Source organism: Oreochromis aureus, linkage group 2 (assembly GCF_013358895.1).
Source record: "Oreochromis aureus strain Israel breed Guangdong linkage group 2, ZZ_aureus, whole genome shotgun sequence".
NCBI lineage: Eukaryota > Metazoa > Chordata > Actinopteri > Cichliformes > Cichlidae > Oreochromis > Oreochromis aureus.
The window spans coordinates 9,537,191-9,565,042 of record NC_052943.1 but is presented as its reverse complement, the minus strand read 5'-3'; the positions used below and the strand labels follow the sequence as shown (position 1 = coordinate 9,565,042).

The following is a 27,852-nucleotide window of genomic DNA, read 5'->3' as shown; positions in this document are numbered from 1 at the left end:
CCATCTAAATACAGTATAGCATGTCCTGACTGCGGGGTTTCGGAAACAAATTAAAACGTACAGCTCTGCTATCACTTCCAACATAAATGAAGACAGAAAACTAAACAGCAGTGACGTTTGTAGGGTTACTGAAGTTTGGCTAGCTGGTATATAATGATGTGCTACGTGACCGCTAGCAACACAGCTATGTTAGCATAATATAAACAAGCTAACTTTTTTTTCCACTCGATACAAGTTAACATGAGGGTTCTCAGTGGTCAGGAACAAATGTAATCGCATGGCAGGATGCTATAAACGGACCAAACTTCAGCCAGGAGAACAACTGAGATAATCCATCCACAATACGCGGTTAGTCATTCATATACTGCTGCATGGGCTGTGCTGTAGTTATATCGTAAGGTTTAAAAACTGAGCTTAAATAAATGATTAGCGGTAATAAAAGCCGAGGGAGGTCAACAGTGATCACTGACTGTTTTAGGAGCTTTTGAGATTAAATAGAAGAAAATACAAAACATTAAACATGTAAACAACACAAAAGCCATATTACACGCAGACTACTTTAGGCCCGGAAGTAGGATTCGTCACCTCATCACTTAACGACCGGATACCCTTTGAATTGTTTTTCTGCGCCAGTTTGAACATTTCCAGTTTAGAAATATCTCTATTTATAGAAGGAAAACTAAACTAAAATCAGGCTTTATTTGACAAGCATATGCTGGCATCCATGAAAGAGTGAAATTTAGACGCAGACACTCTCCCATGATGCCAGTGGTTTTACTGGAACCCCTGTTGGTAATGACACGTGGTTTTCAAACCTTAGCTCATGATTAATAGTAGGTAGGTCAGCTACCACCTCCATAGAGAACAACCTTCACTAGGGTTTAAATAGCTGGGACTCTCCACCTTTTTGTTTTTCAAGCTGTACAAACCTCTTGGATGAGAAGTGAAATGTTTTAAAGGAGTCCAGCTGCCTCTCTTAAGACAACCATGACCTGATTGACTAGGAACCTACACAGACATGGAGTCAGCATGTCTTGTAGATTTCAAACGACATGCAGATAATATAAAGACTGTATCCAGTCTTTGTTTATCTTGGGTCTGTGTTTGTGTCCTTCCGGCAGATAGAACAGTTCATTTTACCTGAGATTTACTGCTTAAAGCACATATGATAAAACACTAAATGGATCCAGGCAATCAAGATTTGAGACTTGCAACATAAGAAAATGTAATTTTCAGAAGTTGACCACGCTGCAGCTGTCAGCCAGCGACCAGGACAGCGAGCAGGCGAGCGAAACTAAACCAAACCCAACTTTTCCCACCGCTTTGTGAGTAATTGGCATCCAACATGCAAACTGCAGATGACTATGGCAATCTGACTGCAACCAAAGCAATCACAATTATGTTTTTGGTGCAGCAGACCCTGATTTCACCTGGCAACCACCACAAACCAGTGGCTTTACCCCCAAAGTTGCCAGGGGTGTGCAGCGCTGTGGTCCATTGATCACCTCTCCGGTTTGAGCCTGTCCACAGACATGCTTGTCAATTGGTGATTCTAAAGTGCCTGTTGGTGTGATGGAAGTATTTAAAAAAGTGTCGGCAGGGTGTGGGGACGGGAGCTGAGCCGAGGAAGCATTCATGCATCAAATACCAAGAGAGTCAGGGGAACACCGGGGAGGACGACAACAAAACTAAAACAGGGAGCTAAGAACTTCACTACTGTATGTTTTCAATGTTTTTGTCTCTTTTTACGGAATCAAACTCAAAGTAAGCTTTAAACCCTGCATGGTCGTACTCTCTCCTGCACTCCATATTATCCTTTGTTGATCTACACACGTCTGTTGCTGCCACGGACGTCGCATGCTCGTACGTCATTGTCATGAGACACTCTCACGAAGAAAATGACGAGGATTAGTAACGCAGTAATGTAGCCTGCTTACGGGAAAGTAACAGTAATCTAATTACCTTTTTTGCAATAGTAATCCTTTACTCCTTACTTGAAAAAAGAAATCAGACTATGCGGTGTTGCCCATTTCCGGTCCACATACAGAAAGTATCATAGAAAGATTTAAGGTATCGTGCCACATTTGACCTCTGACCTCTTGTTCATGGTTAGTAAATTAAGAGTCCTACATTTGTGAACAGTTCACACCTTGGATAAAGATAAGTGAAGGACACAGGATGGAGACTTTCACATGTATGAACCTGGCCATGGAGTAAGATCATAGAAATACATTTCTTCATTAGTGAAAGTCAAAGTGAAAGACAAATTTGAAACTTTGTTACTTACTACCGTTGTTTGGAATAGATAGGAATATAGGGAATTATATATTTTTATTTAAAGACAGGACTCACATGTTTTCATTTCTAGTCTTTAAAACCTGTCTCTATCCATCTAGTATTAATTCTTTCTGGGAAACAAGTATGTATATTATGCACACACACAAACACACATGCACCTATTACCTATTTCTTGTTTTTATACCTAAGATGAATTATTGTTGAATGAAGACATTTTTCAAACATATGTAAAATGTGACCAATTGTGTTTATTGGGTAAAGGAAAAGGTAGAAGGGGAAAAGGGGGATAGAAAGAATGAAAGAGAGAGAGAGAAAACCCCAACAATCCCTCTGAGCAAGCACCAGGCGACAGTGGATAGGAAAAACTCCTTTTAAAGTGAAGGAGAAACCTATGGCAGAACCAGGCTCAGGAGGGGCAGTCAACTGCCGGGACTGGTCGGGGGTGACGGTGAAAAAAGAAAAGGAGGGAGGGGAAGGGGAAGGGGAAAAGGGGGATAGAAAGAATGAAAGAGAGAGAGGAGAAAACCCCAACAATCCCTCTGAGCAAGCACCAGGCGACAGTGGATAGGAAAACTCCTTTTAAAGTGAAGGAGAAACCTATGGCAGAACCAGGCTCAGGAGGGGCAGTCAACTGCCGGGACTGGTCGGGGGTGAGGGTGAAAAGGAGGGAGGGGAAGGGAGGGGGAAATGAAGATGGAATAGAGGTGGAGGAAGACGAGGTTACATCAGGTGAGAAGCAGCAGTGTTCCTCCTCCAGAACCAGTGGAAGCGTTTTTCTTCTTTTTCAGATACTCTTCCACGAGCACTTTCTTCTCAATGATGAGGGTTTTCAGCTCATCCATTGTTTCTGTGTTTTCTTTCTCAAGTTTGCTGCATCTTTTCACCATGTCTTCTAATTGTTCTTGTTTTTCTTTAAGCTTGTCTTTCAGTTCTTTAACTGTTGCCTCCTCTATTCCCTTTGCCTTGTGCACATCTGTGTGCATGTCTTCCAGCTGCTGGTTTCTCTTCTGGATTTCTTGAAGTCTACACTGCAGGTCTTTATGTGTTTTCTGTTGTTCTTGCTTTTGCACCTGGATTTCAGTGTTTTGTACTTCAAGATCTTAGAAAGTTCCTCAAGTTCGCTATTTTTTTCTCAGCATCTCATTGATGCTACTCTGCATCGCTGAGCATTGTTTTTCCAGTTGTTTCTTTTCTCCTTCCAGTACAGTTGTTTTGTACTTCGTTTCGTTATACAATTCTTGGAGTGCTTGATTTTTCTTCTGGAGATTAAGTTTTTCTTCTTCCTGTTGTATTTTCTGTTGGTCTTTTCTTGAAGCACCTCTTTATTTCCGTGCACTTTTTATCAAGCCTGATTTGGAGCAATCTGTGTTTTTCCTCCATCTCGTCAAGCTTGGAGTCCATTTCCTTCTGTTTCATTTCCATTTGCTTCTTGTCTTGAAGCAACTGTTGACTTTGTGCAGAGTTTTGTCATGCTTCACCTGCAGAGCTTTGTATTTTTCCTCCATGGCTTGGAGTTTGCTCTGCAGGTCTCTCTGCTCTACGGGCTCTTGTTTCTTGTCTTGGAGGATCTCTTTATTTTTCTCCAGAGCTTCATCGAGTATTACTTGCAAGCCTTCATTTTGTTTCTCGATGTTCCTCAGCTTGCAATCCATTTCTTCCTTTTGTATTTTCTGTTGGTCTTTCTCGTGAAGCAACTCTTTCTTTTTTTGAGCAGTGTTTCCTCAAGAGTTATTTGGAGCATTTTGCATTTTCCTCCAAGACTTCAAACTTGCGGTCCGTTTCTTTCTCGAGCATTCCTTGTTGCTCTCTCTCTTGAACGAACTCTTTATTTCTGTGCACTTTTTATCAAGCCTGACTTGAAGCAGTCTGTGTTTTTCCTCCATCTCGTCAAGCTTGGAGTCCATTTCTTTCTGTTTCATCTCCATTTGCTTCTTGTCTTGAAGCAACTGTTGACTTTTGCGCAGAGTTTTGTCATGCTTCACCTGCAGAGCTTTGTATTTTTCCTCCATGGCTTGGAGTTTGCTCTGCAGGTCTCTCTCTCACGGGCTCTTGTTTCTTGTCTTGGAGGATCTCCTTATTTCTCTCCAGAGCTTCTTCAAGCATTACTTGCAAGCCTTCATTTTGCTTCTCGATGTTCCTCAGCTTGCAATCCATTTCTTTCCTTTTGTATTTTCTGTTGGTCTTTCTCGTGAAGCAACTCTTTATTTTTGAGCAGTGTTTCCTCAAGAGTTATTTGGAGCATTTTGCATTTTTCCTCCAAGACTTCAAACTTGCGGTCCGTTTCTTTCTCGAGCATTCCTTGTTGCTCTCTCTCTTGAACGAACTCTTTATTTCTGTGCACTTTTTATCAAGCCTGACTTGAAGCAATCTGTGTTTTTCCTCCATCTCGTCAAGCTTGGAGTCCATTTCTTTCTGTTTCATCTCCATTTGCTTCTTGTCTTGAAGCAACTGTTGACTTTTAGCAGAGTTTTGTCATGCTTCACCTGCAGAGCTTTGTATTTTTCCTCCATGGCTTGGAGTTTGCTCTGCAGGTCTCTCTGCTCTACGGGCTCTTGTTTCTTGTCTTGGAGGATCTCCTTATTTCTCTCCAGAGCTTCTTCAAGCATTACTTGCAAGCCTTCATTTTGCTTCTCGATGTTCCTCAGCTTGCAATCCATTTCTTCCTTTTGTATTTTCTGTTGGTCTTTCTCGTGAAGCAACTCTTTATTTTTGAGCAGTGTTTCCTCAAGAGTTATTTGGAGCATTTTGCATTTTTCCTCCAAGACTTCAAACTTGCGGTCCGTTTCTTTCTCGAGCATTCCTTGTTGCTCTCTCTCTTGAACGAACTCTTTATTTCTGTGCACTTTTTATCAAGCCTGACTTGAAGCAATCTGTGTTTTCCTCCATCTCGTCAAGCTTGGAGTCCATTTCTTTCTGTTTCATCTCCATTTGCTTCTTGTCTTGAAGCAACTGTTGACTTTTGCGCATGAGTTTTGTCATGCTTCACCTGCAGAGCTTTTGTATTTTTCCTCCATGGCTTGGAGTTTGCTCTGCAGGTCTCTCTGCTCTACGGGCTCTTGTTTCTTGTCTTGGAGGATCTCCTTATTTCTCTCCAGAGCTTCTTCAAGCATTACTTGCAAGCCTTCATTTTGCTTCTCGATGTTCCTCAGCTTGCAATCCATTTCTTCCTTTTGTATTTTCTGTTGGTCTATCTTGTGAAGAAACTCTTTATTTCTCTCCAGAGCTTCATTAAGCATTACTTGCAAGCCTTCATTCTGTTTCTTGATGTACCTCAGCTTGCAGTCCATTTCTTCCTTTTGTATTTTCTGTTGGTCTTTCTTGTGAAGAAACTCTTTATTTCTCTCCAGAGCTTCATCAAGCATTACTTGCAAGCCTTCATTTTGTTTCTCGATGTTCCTCAGCTTGCAATCCATTTCTTCCTTTTGTATTTTCTGTTGGTCTTTCTCATGAAGCATCTCTTTATTTTTGAGCAGTGTTTCCTCATGAGTTATTTGCAGCATTTTCAGTTTTTCCTCCAAGACTTCAAGCTTGGAGTCTGTTTCTTTCTCGAGCATTTCTTGTTGCTCTCTCTCTTGAATGAACTCTTTGTTTTTGTGCACTGTTTTCTCAAGCTTGATTTGGAGCAATCTGTGTTTTTCCTCCATCTCGTCAAGCTTGGAGTCCATTTCTTTCTGTTTCATTTCCATTTGCTTCTTGTCTTGAAGCAACTGTTGACTTTTGTGCAGAGTTTTATCACGTTTCACCTGCAGCGCTTTGTATTTTTCCTCCATGGCTTGGAGTTTGCTCTGCAGGTCTCTCTGCTGTGTGGACTGTTGCTTCTCTTCTTGGTGGATTTCTTCCAGTTTTTCCAGAGCTTCGTCAAGCTTCTCTTGGAGCTCCTGATTCTTCTTGACCATGTTTTCCTGTTTTATGCTCTCTTTTTTCTCCTTTTGGAGCAGATCTTGAATTTTTTCCAGAGCTCCATCAAGCTTTTCTTGGAGCTCCTGATTCTTCTTGAGCATTTTATCCCCTTTAATGCTCTCTTTTTTCTCCTTTTGGAGCAGATCTTGAATTTTTTCCAGAGCTCCATCAAGCTTTTCTTGGAGCTTGTGATTCTTCTTATCTTGGAGAGCCCATTGTTTCTCCTCAATAATACTTTTCCTTTCCTGAAGCTGGTAGGATAATTTTTCTAATTCAGCGCTCTTTCTCTCATTTTCTTCTGTCAGGATCTTAATCTTTTCTCTGTTCATAAGATTTTCATTCTCCATTTCTTCCAATCGCTTTTCCTCTAATTCTACCTGTTCATCCCAAGGAAGAGAGCTCATATAAGGGTCTAGGGACTCATACCATGGAATAGAGCTGGGGTCAGCTTCTTGTCTTTCTTGCTTTTTCTGAGACATGTTGGAGTCTGTATACCGTGACTACGAAAGGGATCCAAATGTTTCGAAATGCTTTACTGGTGAACGTTTGAGCGCTGCTAACATAAGTGCTGCAAATAACGGACTAAAAGTTGTACATCCTCACCCCTATTTAAGGATTCATGAGGATCAAAGCTTCAAAGGATCAAAGCTTTAGAAGCCCGTGACATCAGAATTCCATAAGCCAATGAGGTTGTCACATGACATTTTGAATGAGGTCATGTTTTTGTATGAATTTTTAAATAACATCAACATTCCTAAGCCAGTGAGGTTCTTGCATGACTTTTGAATGAGGATAATTCTTTTGTGTTAAAAAAAAAAAAAAAAAAAGTGTAAAAAGTATTATTGCAATAACATAAAAAGTGAGTAAAGAAAGTAAATAAAAGTACAGTTTTATTTATATAGCACCTTTCAAGACAAATTCATTGTGTCTGAGTTGTATTGGTAACTCGTTGAAGTGTTACTGGGTATCATAACTAGACAGTTTGCGCATACAGTGAGTAAAAGCATTGGGTGGACTGAATCAGGTTAAATTAAATCGATAGAACTTGGAAAAACTAAGTAAGCTGGAAGTTTTGCTTCTCAGTGCGGAAGGATGAAAGATGTGTTTTGAAAATGCCGCGTCACTACCGTCCTCCTCCCTCTCGGATCAGTCCGCATGTTCACGGTGCATTTTTTATGGAATATGTTGAGCAAACCTGGAGAAGCGTCAGCTCAAGATATTATTGTTGTCATTGCTATGGATTTTACCTGATACACTGACTTGGTGAGTAAATGTTTACTCTTATTCAAAGTGATTTTGTGGCTTCTCTTAGTTTAGCACCAGGTTTAAAATCTTGCTAGCTAGTTAGTGTTAGCCTAGCATTGCTGCTGCCGCTGGGCTCATACTTAAAATTAACACCACAGCCTTAAAAACCTTACATAAAACTATGTGGTGAAATTTTCTGTTGATTGTTTGAAATAAATAAGTGAGATAAGAGCCCAGACAAAATTCTTCGGGAGGTGCAGCCGTTAGGGGTGGGGTAGGTAGGTGTGGGATGTGGGGGTGGATAACAGAGCTCTCCGAAAATGTGGAAGCACTTTTGCAAATATGTGATATTTTGATAAATTAAGTAGATATTTGAGCATTACATAGCTACATTGTCGCCTGAAAATATCTTAAAGGTTATTTTGTGACCCAGAAAGGGTAGTCTGGGGAAAAGGAGGATCGCATTTGTCGCCGCGGTTGTCGGAGCCTGTGCGTGCATTTGTAAGCGGCAATGGCGGAGGGCGCCGCTGAAAAACTTACCGGTATTACTTTTTCTGGGTCACAAAATATACTTTTAAGATATTTTCAGGCGACAATGCAGCTATGTAATGCTCAAATATCTGCTCGATTTATCAAGACATCACATATTTGCAAAAAATGCTCCGACGTTTTCGGAGACGTCTATTTTCTTTCATGCTTTGTGGCAGCTTTAGAACATCTGTGGCATCTGTTAATGTCAAATCTAGCCTTTATTTAACAACATAAGCAAACTCTATGTTACAATGATTGCACAGCCATTAAGGATCAAATCAGTTTCTGAAAAATGTTCTGTTTTTTCTCCCTCTGCTGGCTTCTTACTGTCTTTGAGGCTCGGGACCAGCACTCCTGCTGTTGGACAGAAAGACATCAACTCAGTGGTAAGTGTTTTGGTTTTCCAATATATTAGCAACTGTCAGTGACATTTATATTAATCAGGCTGAACTTTAATCATACTTTAGATCAGCCTGTTTTACTTATTGTTTTATTTGTGCTTTGGTTTGGGAAGTTGTTTCTTTACTGATTTTTCCTGTCTTCTGTTATTAGACTTGAGATATGACTGCACTATGCTGTTGCTGGTGACCACAGTTAATTCTACAAGACATGCTGTGTAAGTAAACAAACAACAACAGTTTGGTCTGCATTTCTTGAAAGATCACATCCCCAAACTTAGTTTAGAGGGTCTACACTGTATATAGTGAAGTCTGCAAGTTTTCTAACAGCAAAATCTGTTTTGTGCCCAAAATCCTTTTGCACATCATTAGAATGAAAGTTATTGGCCATGTTTGCATAGCCCTTTAGTCATGATGCTTTCATGATGACATTATTGTGTGTTGGGTGGTGGTCACGGCTATCCAGACTGACAATTTGGGACATTGAATGTAACCTCGCCGGTGGGAGGGAGCCTGAGATTGTCTAAATTGGAGTCTGTTCTATACCAAATGCAGAAAAAATGTTTTAAGAAAGCAATTAAGTTCATGTTCCAAAAATATGATTGTTTGCTTGCAGGACAACAGGAGAGATGAGTCCTCCGTCAGTGAAGATGGTCGCCTGCAGGTTCAAGCTCATTGCATCTCCAACCCACATCCACTGCCACTGTACTTAAGGGAAGTTAAAGACTTTCTTCTGCACCTACATTTGGATCACCTCGATCCATGACAGTCATTCAGGCAGTAATGCCTGGACTGGAAACCAGCCATTCTTAAAATAATACAACATTCCAGCTCATGTGTTGGAATGGAAAACAAATGTGTTGTTTAAATTGGAGACTGCACTTGTGACAGAACAATAAATATTTTATTTTGATTATATAAGTAATGTAAGTACAAAACAAACTGTGGTAGACCTAAACTTATTTTCAGAATAATTACATCTGAGACTTTGTTTCATTGTAAGATTATAACAGTGATGGCAGTATAATTGTTTGTTGTTCAGCAGAACAGTGTCCAGTATGTTGGCTGTTGTACTTTGTTGTGTTTGAAAATAAAAGTTGGGCTCATTTTAACATCATTACAAAAATTGTTGTTAATTATTTTTAATCATATTCAGGTTACCACAAATTGTTTTTTCATTTAGTTGAACTTAACATGTTTGTCAGTAGGTAAACAATTAGTATTGTACAGTCAGAAATATCAAGTTATTGTTAATACTGCAGACTTGCAATGTATAAGTTGTCATAACAGTCATCTTAAGTAAGCTTTACTTAGTTTTTTTGAGGCAACGAGTTTCCATAATTTTTTTGAGTTCTGGGAACTAACAAGGCTGTACAGTGTACTCAAAATGAGTAAGTTGCCCTAACTTGGTCATCTTACGTAAACTTGATCCAATTTTTTTTGAGTTCTGGGAACAAATGAGCTTGTACAGAGTACTCAAAGTAAATAAGTTGTCCTAACTTAGTCATTTTTAGCTAAGCTTTACTCGATTTTTTTGAGGCAACAAGTTTCCATAATTTGAGTTCTGGGAACTAATTAGATTTTACAGTGTGGAGTTCTATCGATTGTATTGATCAGAGAGTTAGAACAACAACTAAAGGAAACTTTCATTAATCTGAAAGGAACTAATATAGGTTAACAGGTAGCTGATACAAATCAGGATTTAAAACCATTTTTGGTTTGTTTGTTTTTCCGTTTGACTCCTTGTTTTATTCAATATTGCAGTTTATATGATAGTATTATGGGTCTGTTAAACTGTTCCACGTGAAAATGTTGGGAAATGAAATATCACGGGTGGAAATCAATGAAAGTGGAAATTCAGAAGAAATTCTGTCCTTTTCCTCATTACTGCACATCATAAATAACTATGTAATGTGCCTGTTGCACACTTTGTATGTCAGGAATAACCATAAATGTGTTGTCTTACAAACGGCTGTATCAGGTCTTTGCATCCACAATAAGCGAGGATAACAGAACTCCTGGAAAGCAAAAAAAATCTGGTTCTTGTTTTTAAGACAGTCACCTTTAGTTTCACGCTGAGTGATGCTGGATTGTTGCAGATGAACCTGATTATGTTTCCCACTGGGTTTTATACTTCAGAGGCAACACAGAGTAAAGAGAAGCATTGTTATTTCAGTTTAACTTTAGTCTCAGTTTAGTTTTATCCCCTTGTAAATTTGATAAGAGCCAAATTGAGGAAACAAACTCAGTGTGTGGCCAGAAAATGCCATGGTGGCTTACAAACACATGTCAGAACAAAATATGAAGGATAAGACATCACACGTATAACGGAAAGAGACGCAGAAGAATTCATCTCTGAAATTTCTCACTTTATTGAACTGGCATTTGCCCGAGACCACCGGAATTGGTGGGATGGACACAAAGAAAATCAGAGGTAGACAAAAATCCGTCAGGAGGGATCAGGAGAGAACAACGGTCTGCCAAGCCATTCCCTGCTTCAGAGTTTTGTAATTTTGCACCTGCTGTCGCTTTAATATTAAACTAACGAGGTTGAAATAGACTCACAGTGGTTTCTGCTTCTTAATTAGACAGATTTATATCCCTTCATGTGCTTCTGTCTTCTGTGCTTCACTGTCTGTGATCATGCTCGAGCTCATCTTCAGTCAGTTATCTTCTGTTTGTTTCCTGTTTAAAGGTCAAGGATCCCACCTTGACCTTGCCACCTGCCTGCGTGCCATGGACGCCCAGGTTTGCAAATACAATAACTTGAAAACGAAGCAATGTTGTATTTTCAAATTGATACCATAGATACATCTAGTACAAGTCTCGAAAAAGTTTGCATCTTCGTGACCTTGACCTCAAGGTCTGATGCCAAGTCTTGTCACTTGAGACTGAGGTGATGCAGGATTTTGAATTTTTTTCTATATGTGCAGCTACTAAGAGGCTGAAGGATAACACTGATATTTTTATATTTTCATGGAGCTGCTCTCAAAGCTTTGTCATCTCACCTCAGTTCCTATAATTCAGTCCTGGTCCTGCATCACAGTGTGTGGTGTGGAATAAAACTGTGACAGTGTCAGAAATTTAGCTTGATCATCTGGCGTAGCTGCTGCTGCTACTAACCAGCAAACCGAAATGCAGCATGTAGTGATGCACTGACGCTGGCCCCTCTGTGAAAAACCGGCACACAACCAAACAAATTTGGACAGCAGGAGCCGGCGATGTGTGCTCTAACTTCTGACTGAAGCAAGGAGAACACTGGATGGACAGACACAGCCAAAGATTTAGATTTCAGGTAGTAGGCATTTGGTACACTACATGCATAAAACCTGGTGTCCTTCCATATTTATTAAATCCAGGTCTCACAGTGTGGTGATAATAAATTCTGTAGAAAGTGAGTAGGCATTTAGGAAACAAATATAATTAAACTATTTGTGATGTTTAATAGCCATAAAGTGAGAACAGCGGACACTGAAGAGAACGTTTTCTAATTTATTACCTTTAATTGGACCCCAGCAGAGGGCTGAAACATCAGGATAATTCAGGTGTGTTTAAATGAGCTGCGTGTTTGCTCAGCAGAACTCTGGTCGAGCAAATTATGTTTTAAAACGTGGCAGCACATCCCGCTCTGCCTGAATATTCTCCAGCAGAGTAAATGTGTCTGTGTGAAGTGCGAAGGAGAAGCTCCATCAATGTTTGTTCCGAAATTAGCCACTCCACCTGCACCTGCTGGCTTGCACACCTCATCGCAGTGCAGTGCTCAGGTTTGTTTGGTAGGCACTGAAAATATGTCACATCGTTCATTTATTCTCAACCTGTGCTGTGTTTGCGCTGCAGGTAATTAAGTCCTGGGTGTTTTATCACTGAGCCAAATTATCATACTGTTACACTCCTGTATCTTCTCCTGAGTGCTGGAGGGGAAAGCAAAGCCTGACCATTACCATCTTTTGGGGAAACCTGCAGTCAGCTGAGACTGAAGAAGTCACTTGGATGAGTGACGAAACGTTTCTCCCACTGAAAACGCTACGTCCAGATGAACAGAATTAACTTTTGGAGATTGACCATTACCAGTTTATCATATAGGCAGGAGACCTTTGGTCCAAGAAAAGTATTAATCCATCTAAACTCATTAATATTTGTAGGTACAGCTGTGTTCTGGGATATCCTACACTTCCATGTGCAAACATGGATAGCCTGAGGTTAAGAAAGGAGCAAGAAGGTGGTCCCATGATAGTGCAGTTTTTGTTATGGCCTGCAGGGGGAGGCAATTTCCAGACAATTTCTTACTGAGTTTCATTTAATACAACACTATGTGTCAGTTACTAATTGTGGCCCTCTTTATTTATTTAGGTAAAGCGGGCCATGCTTTACAGCATCATTACCCTGCCTCTAACTTAGCAGTGTGCAGTCAAAATGTGGCAAGTGTTCAGTGTTATAAATATCTCCCTTTTGATTCAAAGCTGAATTTCAAAGCAAACACTGAAGCTGTGTGCAGAAAGGGGCTCCTGTGTTTAAGAAGGCTTTTTTGTTTCCACGTTGATGAAACCATGATGGTTTTATTTCACCGTGCTTTTAATGAATCTGTTTTGTCCTTTTCCTTGGTGTTGTGATTTGGATAGTTATCTGAAAAGAGCAGAAACTATCTCAGATCGTTAAATGGTCTAAAAGGCTGATTGGAGAACCACAGCTGAAATTTTCTGTACACCAGACAGTTACAGCGGTCAGCTGGTTTAATTTTTCTTGATGATCCTTCACACATTAAAAATCGTTTTCTTCCTCCCGGACAAAGGTTTCTGGTCCCAAACTGTAAAACGACAAGATTTAAAAAGTCACATTTGTGGATAATATGATGGCCAAAATTAATGTTAAGTTTTGTTGTCAGTATTTTTTGCTGTACTTTTTTGTTTTCTGTTGTTTCTTCAATTCATGAGAACAAATCTAACTACCGTTACAAATTAAATACCTGAACCTTAAAATGTTCAAATCAAGGATTCCCAGCACTTTAATTCCGAACTCAGCGTCCACATAGAAGTAATTGGCAAATTGAAAAAGAAGGTTGGTTGCAAAGTGGTTTGCAGAAGAAAGCGGCTTAAAAACACAGCTGATATGAACTTTGTTTGAAATCGTTTATTATATATCTGGCATTAGAGGTGAACATAAACACTTATCTAATGTCATTTCAGCTCTCAATGCCACCGTGGCTGTTCAGAGAGGAAACATCAGTCCTGGTTTCTCAGGTTCTTAATCCTGATCCGCCTCAGAGCACGTCAGGTAATATCTGCAAGGGATGGATTTTCTCCAAAATGAAATACTCTGTTTGAAGATGAGATCATGTCAGAAAATCAGTGTTGTTCTTCTTTTATATGCTGAACAGACTGGATCGGTAATCACACCAGCAGAGTCAGGAAGTGTGGTTCCCAGGGTTCAGAGCTGGACGGCTCCCCTGTTGCCTCTCTCAGCGGGGATCAGTCCAGTCTGGGCCTGCTGCAGGCAATGTGGGGTCAGGTGGAGCTGGATTTGGTTGCACTGAGCCCTGATACAGCAGCAACATCTGCACAGAGTCCCAAAAAGCACAGGACACAAAGTCTCACTGGATTTTCTGTGGCCTTGGTCTCTACACTGGGACGTTTGGTGCACATCCTTAAAAAGGTACTGCCGGATATCAAAAAGGTTTTGTCACACAAGCTTTTGGAAATTATTATTCAAACTAAAGATAATCCATGCAGGCTTTACTCACATAAACAAAAAATAAGAGCGTGTTATCATTGTCACTGCATCTTTTAGCTTATATCCTATAAGATAAGGTTATCTTATCTTATCTTATAGGATATAGGATACACTCATTTCTTATTAAATGTTGGTTTTATTTAAAAAGTCATGTCATTGATGGGGATGCAAGGAGACATGAATTCCAAGTTTCAAATCTTTAGATAGCAGCAAAAGCACATTTTAGAAATGCTTGATCTGTAAAATGTTTGTTACTATTACTGATTTAGCATCACTAATGCTGAAAGTCTCATGTAAATATGCTGAAGCACAGTTCTTATCTTTTTCAGGGGGTCTTCACATTTGTAAATAAATAGAATCAGTTTTTAAATTTTAGCGCAGGTTTACTTTGTTGCAAATATTTGCAGTCTGCTATATGTGTTTAAATCACTGTCTGCCTGTAATGTGTTAGAGGGAAGATGAAGCTCAGAAGGAGGCACAGGAGAAGAGAAAACTGGAGGAGGAGCTGAAAGAGCAGCAGAGGCTCATTGATGCTCTCACTGCTGAAACCATGACTCTGAGAGAGGAGGCTACAGCCCTGCAGGTGGGACTGGGCTTAAGTTATTGTTAGTCCAGCTATGCTGATAACTCATGAGTTGGTGACGATGTGCCTCTCAGGCAGGGTTACAGCAGCGGACGGCAGAGCTGGAGCGGAAGTTGGACACAGTGGTGTTGGCGATGGGAGGGCTCGGACTGCTGAGTGAACACAGTGGCCAAACCCCACACTCTGAGGTTAAAGTTGCAGGTTTGTGCAGTCTGTCTGTGTATATTCTGTCCAGAGGAATTTGGTAAATGGTGAACATGGTTTATATTATATTATACAGGCTGTCAGTCTGCGACGGGTGCTGAGCGAGTACCTGTTTCCTCTGCTGTCCTCCTCTCACCACCTCAACAGCGGGACCACTTTCAGCATGTTCCTGGTAACTTTCTCACTTCCAAAATTATTATCTGATTTCAAATATTCACCCCAGAAATGATTCACCTTGAGGCGGCTAACTTTTGTTTCTCGTTCTTCCACAGCAACTTATCCTGCGCCACCGCACCAGCAGCTTCCTGCTGTTGATCTCCTGCACTCCTATGGGGACCTCCGCGCTCACAGCTCAGACTCTAGTCTCAGCAGTCTGCCCCTAGTTCAGCTTCCTCTGCTTCCTCGCTATCGCTGACCCCTGACCCTCTTCGCTCACAGAGGTCTCCGGGCACAGTGCTAGCTGAGATTGCTCAGCTGAGCAGAGAGACCGATCTTATCAGGGCTCAACTCAGCCAGGCAAAGGGCCTCGGGTCAGGGGTCAGAGAATCGCTCGACAGTGGCAATGAGAGAAGAGGGTTGAGCTGCAGCAGCACCGGGAGAGTAACACCTCAGAGCGCTGCAGAGAGCAGGATGTCTGGGTCCAGCTGTAAAGAGAGGCGTAGCCAGCATGTGTGGACTCCTGAAGAACAACAGCTGACTCAACAGGTGAGATTTAAGGGGTTGTTTGAAGCTCTCTGAGAGCAGCTCACCTTTTAGAAGTGGAGTAGTGGCTGCTCTTATCCTCCCTTCATAGCGTGATGCGACAGGTGTGTCGAGGAATGAACTGCGCTGAGCCTTTAGGTGGCCTCCTCATTCAGATATAGTAATGATTCAAATACAGTGTGTGTCTTGTTTTTGTTGGTTTTTTTTTTTTTGCAACATCACTCAACACTTTCAGTGCAAACAGTGTGGAGCAACGCCTCCTGGAGCTGAACAGGCAGGCGCTGCAGCCCGAGGTCGACTGCTGGAAATAATCGAGCAACAGAAGCGAAGTGTTTCAGCCAGAGTCTCACCCTCTGTCTCCCTGATCCCAGCTTCTGCCTTCAGCCCGAATCCAGAATCCAGTGGGTAAAAGCAACATGTCGCTGTCTGTCTGGAGCACACATGACAGTTTAAAATCATTACACCTCATCTTTTGCAGCAGAACGCCTGGAGGCATCAGAGCTGCTGCCTGAGCGGGAGCTCCGGTCACACAGTGGTGGCGGTGAGGGTGAGAGGAGGTGAGTATCAGATCGACTCAGAGAGGGATGTTATGACAAAGAACAGCAAGGTTCTTTTTCCCATTTCTTTTCCAGCACCTTAAACAGACACAAGGTGATGATGTCAGGAAGAAGAACTGACTGAAGATCACATGATATAGATGATTAATTATCTTTGCTGCAGGTTTGCTGGCTCTGATGCATCTTCTTACAGTTTTGGAAGATAAACTAGGGATGGCAAAACACAGGTACACACACGCACACACATGCACGCACACGCACGCACGCACGCACACACAACAGAAATGTTACCAAATAATAAACTCGCCTCCGTTTTTCGTAGTTCCACTTGCCTTCTTATGAATCCTACAAGACACTGGTCTTTATATAGAGATCAGTATCATTAAATACTGATCAGATATCAGTATTTGATGAAAGGTCTGCCCCTCACAAACTCCTCCCAGCTGACCCAGTTATGAGTTTGGTGGTAAAGATGTGTCGATAAAAATTATGAACCAAAATTTTTATCCATATTCTGTTTACATTTAAAAATTATTGCTTATAGCACCATTTAATCTATTTAATAGCAGTATTTCAAAGCCTGAACTTATTTCAACATGAAATACTATCACATATAGATTGTCTGCAGTCAAAAATCCAGTGTAACCTAAATTTGTTCCAGTATTATTCTTGAAGTGGTTTTAGCTGCGACACAAACAGTAAAGGCTTTAGAGTGAAAGTTGCTTATTTTTCTGGAATTGAAAACTCAGTTTCTATCTTTAGGGTTAAGACTGGAGTAAAGCCGTATCCACGCTGTACTGTTTAATCAGTGCTTCTCTTGGGCACTTCAATCAGGCCGGTGTGAGAACACTCCTTCCACATCACTACAAACACACAGACTTTGCAACAAAGAAGTTTTGTTGCTCTGCTCCTCCCAAACTCCTCCCATCTGCTCCCAATAACTGAGATGTCATATAAGATGTATAAGGAGTGTACATGAGTTTCAAATGAGTAATAAAAAATACAAAAGTCAAAGTAGAATGGCTACACCACATGATTTCCCAGAAACCATGTGACTTAAGTTTCACCTTACTGATAAGCTCATTTATACACAGCCTACGATGGATTGAACAGCTGTTTCCAACAAATCTGTACAGCTGTGGACAAAAGTTGTCAGTGACACAAAGTTTGTTTTGCAGTTGTTTTTCTTTTGTTTTTTGTTTTTTTGTTTTTTACACCTAGTAAATTAGTTCCCAGAACTTTAAATAAATTATTCAAACTTGTTGCCCAAAAAAACTAAGTAAAGCTCATTTAAGATAACTAAGTTAGGGCAACTTATAATGTTGCAAAGAACAAACATGGGAAATTCAAAAGTTTCAAAACCTTTGTTTGTTTGTTTTTAGCAAATAAATGTTAAAAATTGTTTTAACAGTGGTGCCACCACCAGTACTTTGGTCACAACTGTACTCACTGTAATCAAGTGTTAAAAGGTGCTGTACAGACTCTACTATTACCTGAGTAATTAATAAATCTCACTTTGGAAGACCAAAATCTTTCATAGAAAGATCAGCCATTGTTTCATGTTGGAGATGTTTGGAATAAACATTCTAGGTTCGAGACCATATTGCCATTGTCATATAAATTTACATGTTATTATAATAAGTTAGATAGGAGATAACATTTCAGACATAGATATCAGGTATGCGTACATGAATGTCCATGTTAATTAAATGTACAGAACTGTGTGGAGAAACGAGAGAAAATCCATCCTAACTAAAGTGAGTGAGGGATGTTTCTGTGTTTGCAGGATGGTAAATAAGGTGTGACACTTTGGAACATTTTTATTCAGAAATAAGATACCAGCACCCCACATAGCAAAACTGGTATTGCCGGATCTGGCCCACACAATGTGCCTACACATGGCCCACATACCGCAAAGAATGATGGCCCTTTGGTGGCCCACACATGGGCCAGCTGCAGACACACTGGTGGTCCTGTGCTGGTCCAGCTTCAGCTCTGGCTCCAGATGTCAGCCTAATGTGTACCTTAATCAAGCCATGTAATAACAACATGTGCCGGAACATAATAGTGCAAAAGGAACATGACGAAATGACAAGACGTGCTTCCTAACTACATTCGTACTCTTGACATGCAAACTGGAGGAGCCAGGGATCGAACCACTAGCCTTCCAATTAGTAGGTGACCTGCTGTACCTCCTGAGCTACAGCCAGTCTTTGGTAGATGTGCGTAAACCCTCACTAGGTTTTGGATAAAGTGTACACTCACAAACCTGTCAAATCTGCATTTAAAACGTTGGCTACCATAGCAGTATAGTATTGCAACATGGCATTTGGGTCTTCTAACTAAAATAAGAAAATAGGAACATAAATAGTGCCTCATTGCCAGACCTGGCCCACATCTGGTTGACATACACCCGGCCATGACACCAGTCAGTCAGAAGTGACAGCTTGATGCCAGATCTGGGCCAGGCCTGATTTCTATGAGCCAGATATGGCATGCCATCACATACACAGTGCCATCTATGCCAGGCCTGGCCCATATCTGGATGACATACCACTTATCATGCCAGAAGTCAGCCAGCAGTAGTGATGGGTCCAGCAGCACTGACGTACCGGCGCATGTATCAAGCTCACAGAGCGAAGCCTGTATCGGTGCGTGCGTCGCTTTAAGAAAAAGTCACGTGATCGACACAGCTGCTGTATCGCTCATTGCCAACGCGCCAAACTGTTTAAAAGGTACCGCATCTGTCAACGTAACGAGTCGCCACCAAAAAAACTAAAATTACTCTCGCAAAGATAAAATAAAAATACACATCTCTCCATAACAAAACGGAGCCCGAAAGAAAAAGACATGTTTCTGCTGTGTGGGATCAGTTTGATCTTAACTGCAAATAATTTGTCTGTCTTTGTTTCAGTGTAATCTATCAGAATAGGAAAAACAGCAATGTGACTTGCAGTGTAAATTATTTATTTCATTTGATGCAGGTTAAATGTCTCGTCTGTTCTGCATTTCTTACACAAACAAAAGCACCTCCTCAGGCATTACAGAGCCAAACATGAAAATGAGGCGACAAACACACCGAGAATGAACACAGGTCGGGCTATATTGACACTGAACAGCTTTATCATCTTTTTATTTTATTTTTTTTATTAATATGTGTTTTATTATTTTGAAATCAAGCATCTAGGAAGACTGTTCTGGACCAGGCAGTCCTGAATTTTATTATAAAGGACTGTCAACCCCTTAGTATTATGGAGAGTGTCGGAGAGAAAATTCCAAGATCAGAGGATCCTTTAACGTACTGGGGGAAAGGAAGACTTATTATCTGAACCTTTTCCACCTGGCTTTACGGTTTTTGTGTACCCAGCTTCATCTGTATGGAACGCCAGGACTGCCATAATGAATTATCTGTGCCTGTGAGTTTTCCAAAGCTGGGGAAATGGTGTCAAAAAAAAAAAAAAAAAAAAAAAAACGCAATAGACTGAATGCAAAACATTGGATAAACTTATTTTTCTGAATAAAAATTTATAATAAACTCTGAGTCAATTACATTTAATTGGGTAATATTATATTCACAATACTTTCATTTTAATTTTCACTTAATGTCATTCACAATATATTTTAAAGATGTCTACAATATTTGAAATGTAAAACATATAAAATGATTCCATAGAAAATACAATATCTTACAGTGTATACAAGTATATTATTTGAATCAGTGTCTGTTGTGAGTCTCAAGTAAGTTGCCTGCAATGATACTTAATGTCCAGCAGGTGTCAGTATGGAGCAAAACAGCAACACTGTGTCGACACAGTATCGATACAGTTTGGGGAATGTGCTGAAACGCTTCACGAGGCCTCATCTACCCACCACTAGCCAGCAGTGCCGGCTTGACACCAGATCCGTGCCAGACCTGCATGCAATATGGGACCCTGCATCACAGCTCCCAACATTAATGTGACAGCATATTTAACCTCCCAAGACCTGAACTCTTTCATGGCATGCATTTTAACTTTTCTTTGCTATTTGGGCTGATTGGGACCTGATGAGTGCAAAAACAAAGAATAACCTGATTTTGTTAATCTGATTTTTGTTTTGAGACAAATGAGATCCACATAAGAGGACATTTGTTATAAATTTCGATAGAACAGTGGCAGTATAAAGTCCTCGTAAGTGGCTATCAGGCCCTTGTAGAGCAAAATTTAGTATTTTGGTCTAGACAACCCAAAATGTGATGTCCACATATGTGGACGCCAGGTCCTAGGAGGATAAATATAGTTTCATATCATATCAAATTGTTACACTAGTACAACTTTAGCATCATTGCTCTTCACAAATAATAATAATAAAAACAAATAACATTTCAATTATTTCCTAAAAAAATGACCTTAAACAAAAAGAAGAAAACAAAAAGAGAAATTGTAAAAAAAATAATTAAAACTAAAAACAAGAAGAAAGCTACAGAGGAGTCGAAAGACACCTGTGTGTTTAATTCCTCCACATTGGTGTCACAATAAATGACTCTGTCTCATTTAGAAATTAAAATATTCTCTTCGCAAAACAACTTGTTCCTCCATCATCGCCATCATTTCATCTCTTCTTCCTTGGCACTGCTGCCCTCTTCTGGTTACAGTAGGTCAGTGGTCACTGAGAGGAGCTGTGAGCTGTTAGTCTGCTGACTAAAGATTCGTCTGTGTTAAACCATTAATCACATTCTAAAATAATCAACCATACTTTAAATGCTGTTTAATGTGGCACCTCGTATTGTCCATTATCAACTTTGCACATTATACTCTGTAGAAGAAGAGTGTGATGCAATGTGAAGTGGGCAATGAAGAGTGTTCTACAGTTCATATCAACCATGTCAATGAAAGTTAAATTCTAAAATAAAAACAAAACAATAAACCATGAATGTATTTTCTACCACTTCTTCTAGGAGCCTAAGCACAGAAGCCCAGCTCCTCACAAATATATAGACCAAATTCAATTCAATTCAATTCAAATTCTTTATTGTCCCACAGGGGGAAATTTGTTTAGTTTAGCAGCAGGCAACAATAAGAGTAAACAAATCAATAATATTTAAATAATAAGGACAATAATAGTAATAAAGAACAGATGTCTGTACAGAAAACAGGTGTCTGTACTGGTCACCCTACAGAGAAACAAGAAGATAAGGACAAAGATGCAGACTGTTTGCTTCATGTAGCATTCCTATTAATCTTGACCAGCTTTTATAAACCTCTCTGTCTTTTTTGCCCTCCTATGTTATTGAGCTTCTCTATTGTCATCCTGCCTGGTGATGGACGAGTTCATGCCTATCTCCTATCTTATTCTGAGCCCATGGATGCAGCCATACCACACAGGACACATGACCAGCACACACTCTGAGTGTGTTTCTATACCCAGTTTACTGAAAAAATGGAAATACCCAACAGTGTGTCTGTATAAAAGTCAGTTCATATCCAACATCTACACCCACTTATACTTGTAAAGCTGCAGAGAGCACAGCACATGCTGAATCTAAATGTAGCTCGTTTCAACGGTCTTTAAGGATATTTAAGGACAAATAAAAGGCCTGGAATGGATTCAAAAGCTCAAAAAATGTTTCAAAAATTAAAGAGATCAACATTTTGATCTTACTCCTCCGTTTTTCACACCAGCGCCCCAATCTTCATCTCTGACCACACCTTCAGAATAACTACGGGAAACGCCACGAGGACTCGACGACGAAGAGATGTCTCTGCAGTGCAGCCACAGGACCCCAGGGCACGCTTCAGGCCGTGGTTTACCCAAAACACCAGAACAGGAAAGTGATAAACACGCCAACATACACAAACATACACATCTACACACACTGACTCAAAATGAAGAGAAACACACACCTGAACAGACGTGCACTTGTTGATTGAGTGAGAAATGACACATACACACATCAGACAATGTACACTCATCAAACATGACTGATGCCCTGAACGCCTTGAGACAGATCCAGCAGGCCCAAAATCAGGATTATGTAAATAATACAAGTGACTGCTAAAAGACTACTACTCCCTTTTCACTGTGCAATACTTTTTGTTAAAACCAACGGTGCAGTAGACTTCAATACTTGAAATACTTGAAATACTTGAAATACTTGCAATTCCTTTGTATTCTTATTCTTATTTATTCTATTTATCCCTTTTGTATTTTCACTTTTATTTTGTGTTTTTGTAACATGTATCCTGCCATGTCTAAAACTCATGATTAACTGTATAATTGTTTCCACTGTTGCTGCATACATAGCCGTGACAAATGATGATGATGATGATGACCCCGACCTGTTGGAGCATGAAGACTTTGTGTGATTAATGATGGTGTAGAAACTGTACAACAAGATGTTACATACTGATATCTCACTTGAAAGTTATACTGACAACAGGAGGGAATGTCAATGGAAAATTGTACTTAGTAGTCAGTATAAGCTTTTAATGATATAAGTTTGCATATGATAGAATACTGTATGTTGACCTTTTGATGACTTAGACTGTTGTCCACTACAAGACTGTTTTATAAATTCTTTCTCACAGCGATAATAGCTGAACAAGCAGGAAGAGGAGAGCTGGATACTTTTATCTGCGCTCTCTAACAAGAAGAAGGGCTGCGTCCTTCTGAATCTCTAACACACACACATACACCTCAACCACTCTTATCTTCACTCCCCACGCACTAACATTCCTCTGCCTATGAATAGACGTATTCACTGTTGTCACCAGTGACTATAAATGCACGAATAAAGAAGTACACTGTGTGACTCTCTTCTGAGACGTTCACCCATGTACATGTGATTGATTATATTGTCTCACTGTGTCTCTGTTTTACTTTGGCAGCCTTCTATTTGGGAGATTTCCCCGACACTGGAAACCTCGGAGCTCCAACTGCTCTGTTTGTGACTGATTTTTATTGATGAGTCTAAAGTCTGATAAGGAGTGTTTTGAGCCGATCTTCTTAGACTCTGAAGTTGTTTAGACAAGCAACGTGTTCATTTCTCACTATTTTGGCTTCTGCAGGACCATGAAGCTCATCATCCTGAATGACTACGACCAGGCGAGCGAATGGGCAGCAAAGTACATTAGAAACAAGATTTTGCAGTTCAGCCCTGGCCCCAACAAATACTTCACTCTGGGACTCCCTACAGGTAAGAGCAACGTGCAACCCTGTGATGTAGCATTTAGCACATGTATTTAGATTTGCATGATTTTAATGTGCAGCCTACGTTTCCTCCTCTCACTCCTTTGTTGCTTTCTCTGCCCGTCTTCAGGAGGCACCCCTTTAGGTTGTTATAAGAAGCTGATTGAATACTACAAAATGGAGCTCTATCATTCCAGTACGTGAAGACTTTCAACATGGATGAATATGTAGGTAGGTCCTGATTGTTCTCTATTGTGCCATTAAGCATACAGAGTGAGGGACGCTTCCAAGCTCTGGTCTTGCATAAGAACCTGTCATAAACTCCTTTTATAGGACTTCCCAGAGATCATCCTGAGAGCTACCACTCCTTCATGTGGAATAACTTCTTCAAGCACATAGATATAAAAGCAGAGAACACGCACATCCTCGATGGCAACGCTGCCGACCTGCAGGCAGAGTGTGATGCCTTTGAGAAGAAGATAACAGCTGCTGGGGGGATTCAGCTGTTTGTTGGAGGTCAGGAGGGCACACAGATAAGAGTGAAAATACTGCAGCCAGTCAGCCACACATTTATTTTCTTCTGCCCTGTAATAAATGATTGCAAAGCAATTAAACCCCCTCTTCTTGTTCTGTGTCAGGTATTGGACCTGATGGCCACATTGCATTTAATGAGCCTGGTTCAAGTCTGGTATCCAGGACCAGGGTGAAGACGCTGGCGAAGGACACCATTATGGCCAATGCCCGATTCTTTGATGGCGACCTCTCAAAAGTCCCCACCATGGCGCTGACGTTGGGAGTGGGCACTGTAGAAGATTGGAAAATTGTTGCCTGTTCTTCATATTCTATAAAATAATATGTTTTTAGTTGCTGTCTGTGAGGCCCACATTTAATGAGCTGGATTTACAAAAACATAGTAAGTATTTCAGCTGAGCCCATGATAATGCAGAATAACACTGGCGGGGAATTTTTCACTTGAATGAATACTTTTAATTTTGAAAATTTAAATTGGATTTTTTTTTAATACATTTTAAAATTTGTGCAGTTTATTTGTAGTATAATTTAGTATTGTAGGTACTTTCATAAAACACGTAAACAATTCCTCATCACTCTTCATTGTCGTTTAGTGGTTAAAGGATTGTCATGATAGTGAGATGTTGCTAATGAAGCTGTAAAACTTGGGAAGGCCACATAAGAGTACAAATCTGTGATTTAGTTATAAAATAGCATATTTTATTGTCAGGTGACCAAGTGGTCTATACAGAACAGGACTCAGGTGCAGAAACCCAGAGCTGAGACAGCAGATGATGTAACAATTTATTAGGCTGGAGTGCAAGAAACGTAGCAAGGACAAAAAACAATAAGACGTGGAGTTTGACGTGGCGTGGCGTGGCTAGGGCGAGGGAACGGGGCCTGAGATGCAGAGTGGAGCTGAGCAGGGAACAGTCACATTGCAGTTGGGGACATAGAGTGTTGAGAGGGGGGTGATGAGAATCCGGGGGGGCTGAGTGGTGTGACAAGGCTGACCTGAGATCCGGGGTCTTCAGTGTGATGGCAGGAGGGCAGGCAGGTGAGGCACAGAGTGATTTTCAAAATGTTTGCTTGGTATCCTGAGTCCAGAGGTGGAGCATGAGGCAGGGTGAAAACAGCAACTGCAGCACAAGAAAGTATTGTTAGTAAGATAAATCACAGTGAGAACTTGACGCATCAGGCCTGTTACCAACATGAGTTGATGACGAACTGGCAGTGAATGAACATCAACGTGTGGCTTAAATCCCTCTGGCTTGATTGCCTGCAATAGGCTCCAGGTGTGCAGGAGCTGGAGGAGTTGGCCCTGCCCAAGGGCGGATCCCAGGTAAGTTCAGGAGCCTTATGGAAATTCCAGCCACCCACTGCAGACCATGACATTTTATTGTACCTGGTGTACCAGGTAGCTGAAAGTGATATTGCTGCAGGGTGAACTACAGTATAATTATTACCTAGAATTAATCTCACTGGATCTCCTGAGTATGTGTAACTGTAAAATACAGACAAGGAAAAGCCACCAGGACGTGTCCGAGGGATTGGCTGTGTTAGCTCAGCGAGAGAGTTATTTGTAAAGAAAACAATTTTCACTAGCAGTCAAAAACTAATGTGTACACTTATGTCTGCATTTTTATTTTGTTAAATAGAAGCAAAATTAAAAGTGCTGGCATGTGTCTGGCCATAAAGAGAGTACCAATTTGTTTTTTTTGGTAGTCAATGACAGGCTTCAGTTAGTTAAGAGTGAGAAAAAAATGTGTTGACATTTGCAGTTTTTTCTTGCTATACAATATTTGAAATTTAAAAAAAAAAAACATTTTCAGAAATATTTGTGGATGTTTTCTTGTTTGTTTGTTTCTTGTACTACTTAAACACTAAAGTGGGCCTGCAATTAATTTTTAGTCTGTCTTCATTCAGTCTTACTGAGATTGACTATTTTTCCTTGCTGAGCAGTCTCGCTGTAATATGGAAGTTTGATTTGTGGTGGAGCTGTAATCTGCAAATACCAGGCACGTGCAGAGGGGGCGGAAGGGGCTTGAGCACCGCCCCTTTCCTGATGGGTGCCCAAAGTGCCCTTTTGTTGAGGCAATTTTTTAAAAAAATTTTAATTATTTTTTTTTTAATGTGTGTGTGCGTGCGGAGTCCTGTCTGTGCCCCTCAACAATAATATTTAACTATCAATCACAGTTTTGCTAAATAAAAGGATCTGGCTTGCATCAGTCACATGATCACCATTAACCAATGATCGCCCTTGATGGCAGAACGCACTGGTTACGAGCCGGGAACGAGCTCACAAAGAACGTGCATTTTTTGCGGTCCGGAGCTGTAGGAGAAACACAAATTACCTCAGACACACAGACTGATGCGACAAAACCAGTAAGCAGGTGTACAGCGCACACTGTAGTCTAAAGCACACAGGAGTATTAGCTTATTACGTACACGTTGGTAAGCTGTCTTGTGGCAACTGACGAACTGAAACAAATGCGCGTGCTGTGTGTGCAACAGCGCGACAAACATTACCTGTCCTTTACTGCACAAGTAGTGCTGGTCATAGCTGCTGGCTCACTGGGTAAGGCTGTCATGGGTCTGTAGCTCTGTCCACCGTTTTAGGGAACATATTTAGTTTTAAAGTAAGTTACAGGGCTTTTCCTGCCTTTCTGGAGGGCTTATATTTCACTTAAAACGATCTAATGTGCATGTCCACATAATAATGGATTATTATAATTATAATATTTAAAAACACACTGTATTTTAAAGAACATACATTAAGAAACAGATTATATTAGATTTATATTTTAAATAAGACAAAATGCTGATTTTACAGCAGCAAAAGTATTGTATCTCTACAGTTTAAAAATGTAATAAGCTTTCTGCCTGCACAGAGTGGATAGTGAAACAATGGGAATCATCATAAATACATTATTTCAAATTTATTACTTTTTTCCCCTCATTGCTTTATTATTGTAGCTCTAGTAATAAATAATAAGGGAAGGATTCTGGATCAGCACCATGATGGAAACTTGTGCCCACAGTACATACAGTATTCTGAAGAAGGTCTAAAATGTCACTGTGTGTGCATGCATGTGTGTGTTTTATGTATATGGATTTTTAAATTATTACTCATAATATAACATTGTCCAGACATGGCTGGTAAGGACATGAGGAGGAAACAGTAGGAGCTGTGTGAGGCTACTAAAGGCAGTGGATCCCTCAGCAGCTGGATTACAAAGAGCACAGGTAACATTAACACATGTACCAGTTGTTGGAGAGGTATTCCAGTATAAAAATAATAATAAGCACAACTGAAATGTTTTGCTTCTATAACATTTTTCTGTCATCATTTTATTTTAGATTAAGTGTAAGAGTTGTTAAGTGTAGATAATTAAAGAATAGTTTATTGCAATAGCAAGTTGTGCCTTGTTCTCAGATGGACAGCAAGTGGAGAGTGATAGATGAGATGAGGGGATGGAAGGAGGAAGAGAGGCAAAGAGTGATTCACAGGCAGAGTCTAGTTTATTTCTCAGTTTTTGTTGCCTTATGGTTCCAAGCGCTGTCACCAATCTTTGCATTTTGTTATTATCTCATGACACTTATTTAATCAGCTACCATCTCTCCTATGGACTTTTTAATGTCTACAGTCTCAGATCAACACAGCGCTGCCCTCCAGCACTATCAGCAGCAACCCTCAACAGCAACATTGTACCCATCAGGTAAAACATAGGCTATGTTTGCTTTGCCTCACAACAGTGATATAGTATGATGCGATCCCATATTAGATTCTTGATGAATGTGTGTTGTTGTTATTCAGCCTGGTTCAATGTGCCCTTTTAGCTTTGAGCACCCGCCCTATAAACGTCTCTGCACAGCCCTGGCAAATACAGTCTGCATCTCCACCTGTTCATTTATTTTTGAGGCTGTTCATTGGTTTCCTTGAGTGCCTTGCAAAGGTGCTTACACCTCTGGTGCGGTGGTTATGTTATTCATACTACACACAGGTACTCTCTAGTATAATATGTACATG

At 40.4% G+C, this 27,852-nt stretch overlaps 1 long non-coding RNA gene and 2 pseudogenes across 1 annotated transcript; all 3 read left to right on the top strand.

Moving 5' to 3' along the window:
* Window positions 1-322: 322 nt before the first annotated feature.
* On the top strand, window positions 323-15,892 carry LOC120443661 (annotated as a pseudogene).
* A 1-nt stretch (window position 15,893) lies between these two features.
* LOC120441733 lies at window positions 15,894-21,993 on the top strand. The gene is made up of 4 exons (XR_005614233.1): window positions 15,894-15,989; window positions 16,067-16,145; window positions 16,309-16,372; window positions 21,806-21,993. It is a non-coding gene; the product is annotated as an uncharacterized LOC120441733 (long non-coding RNA).
* A 1,054-nt stretch (window positions 21,994-23,047) lies between these two features.
* On the top strand, window positions 23,048-25,726 carry LOC120441729 (annotated as a pseudogene).
* Window positions 25,727-27,852: the final 2,126 nt, after the last annotated feature.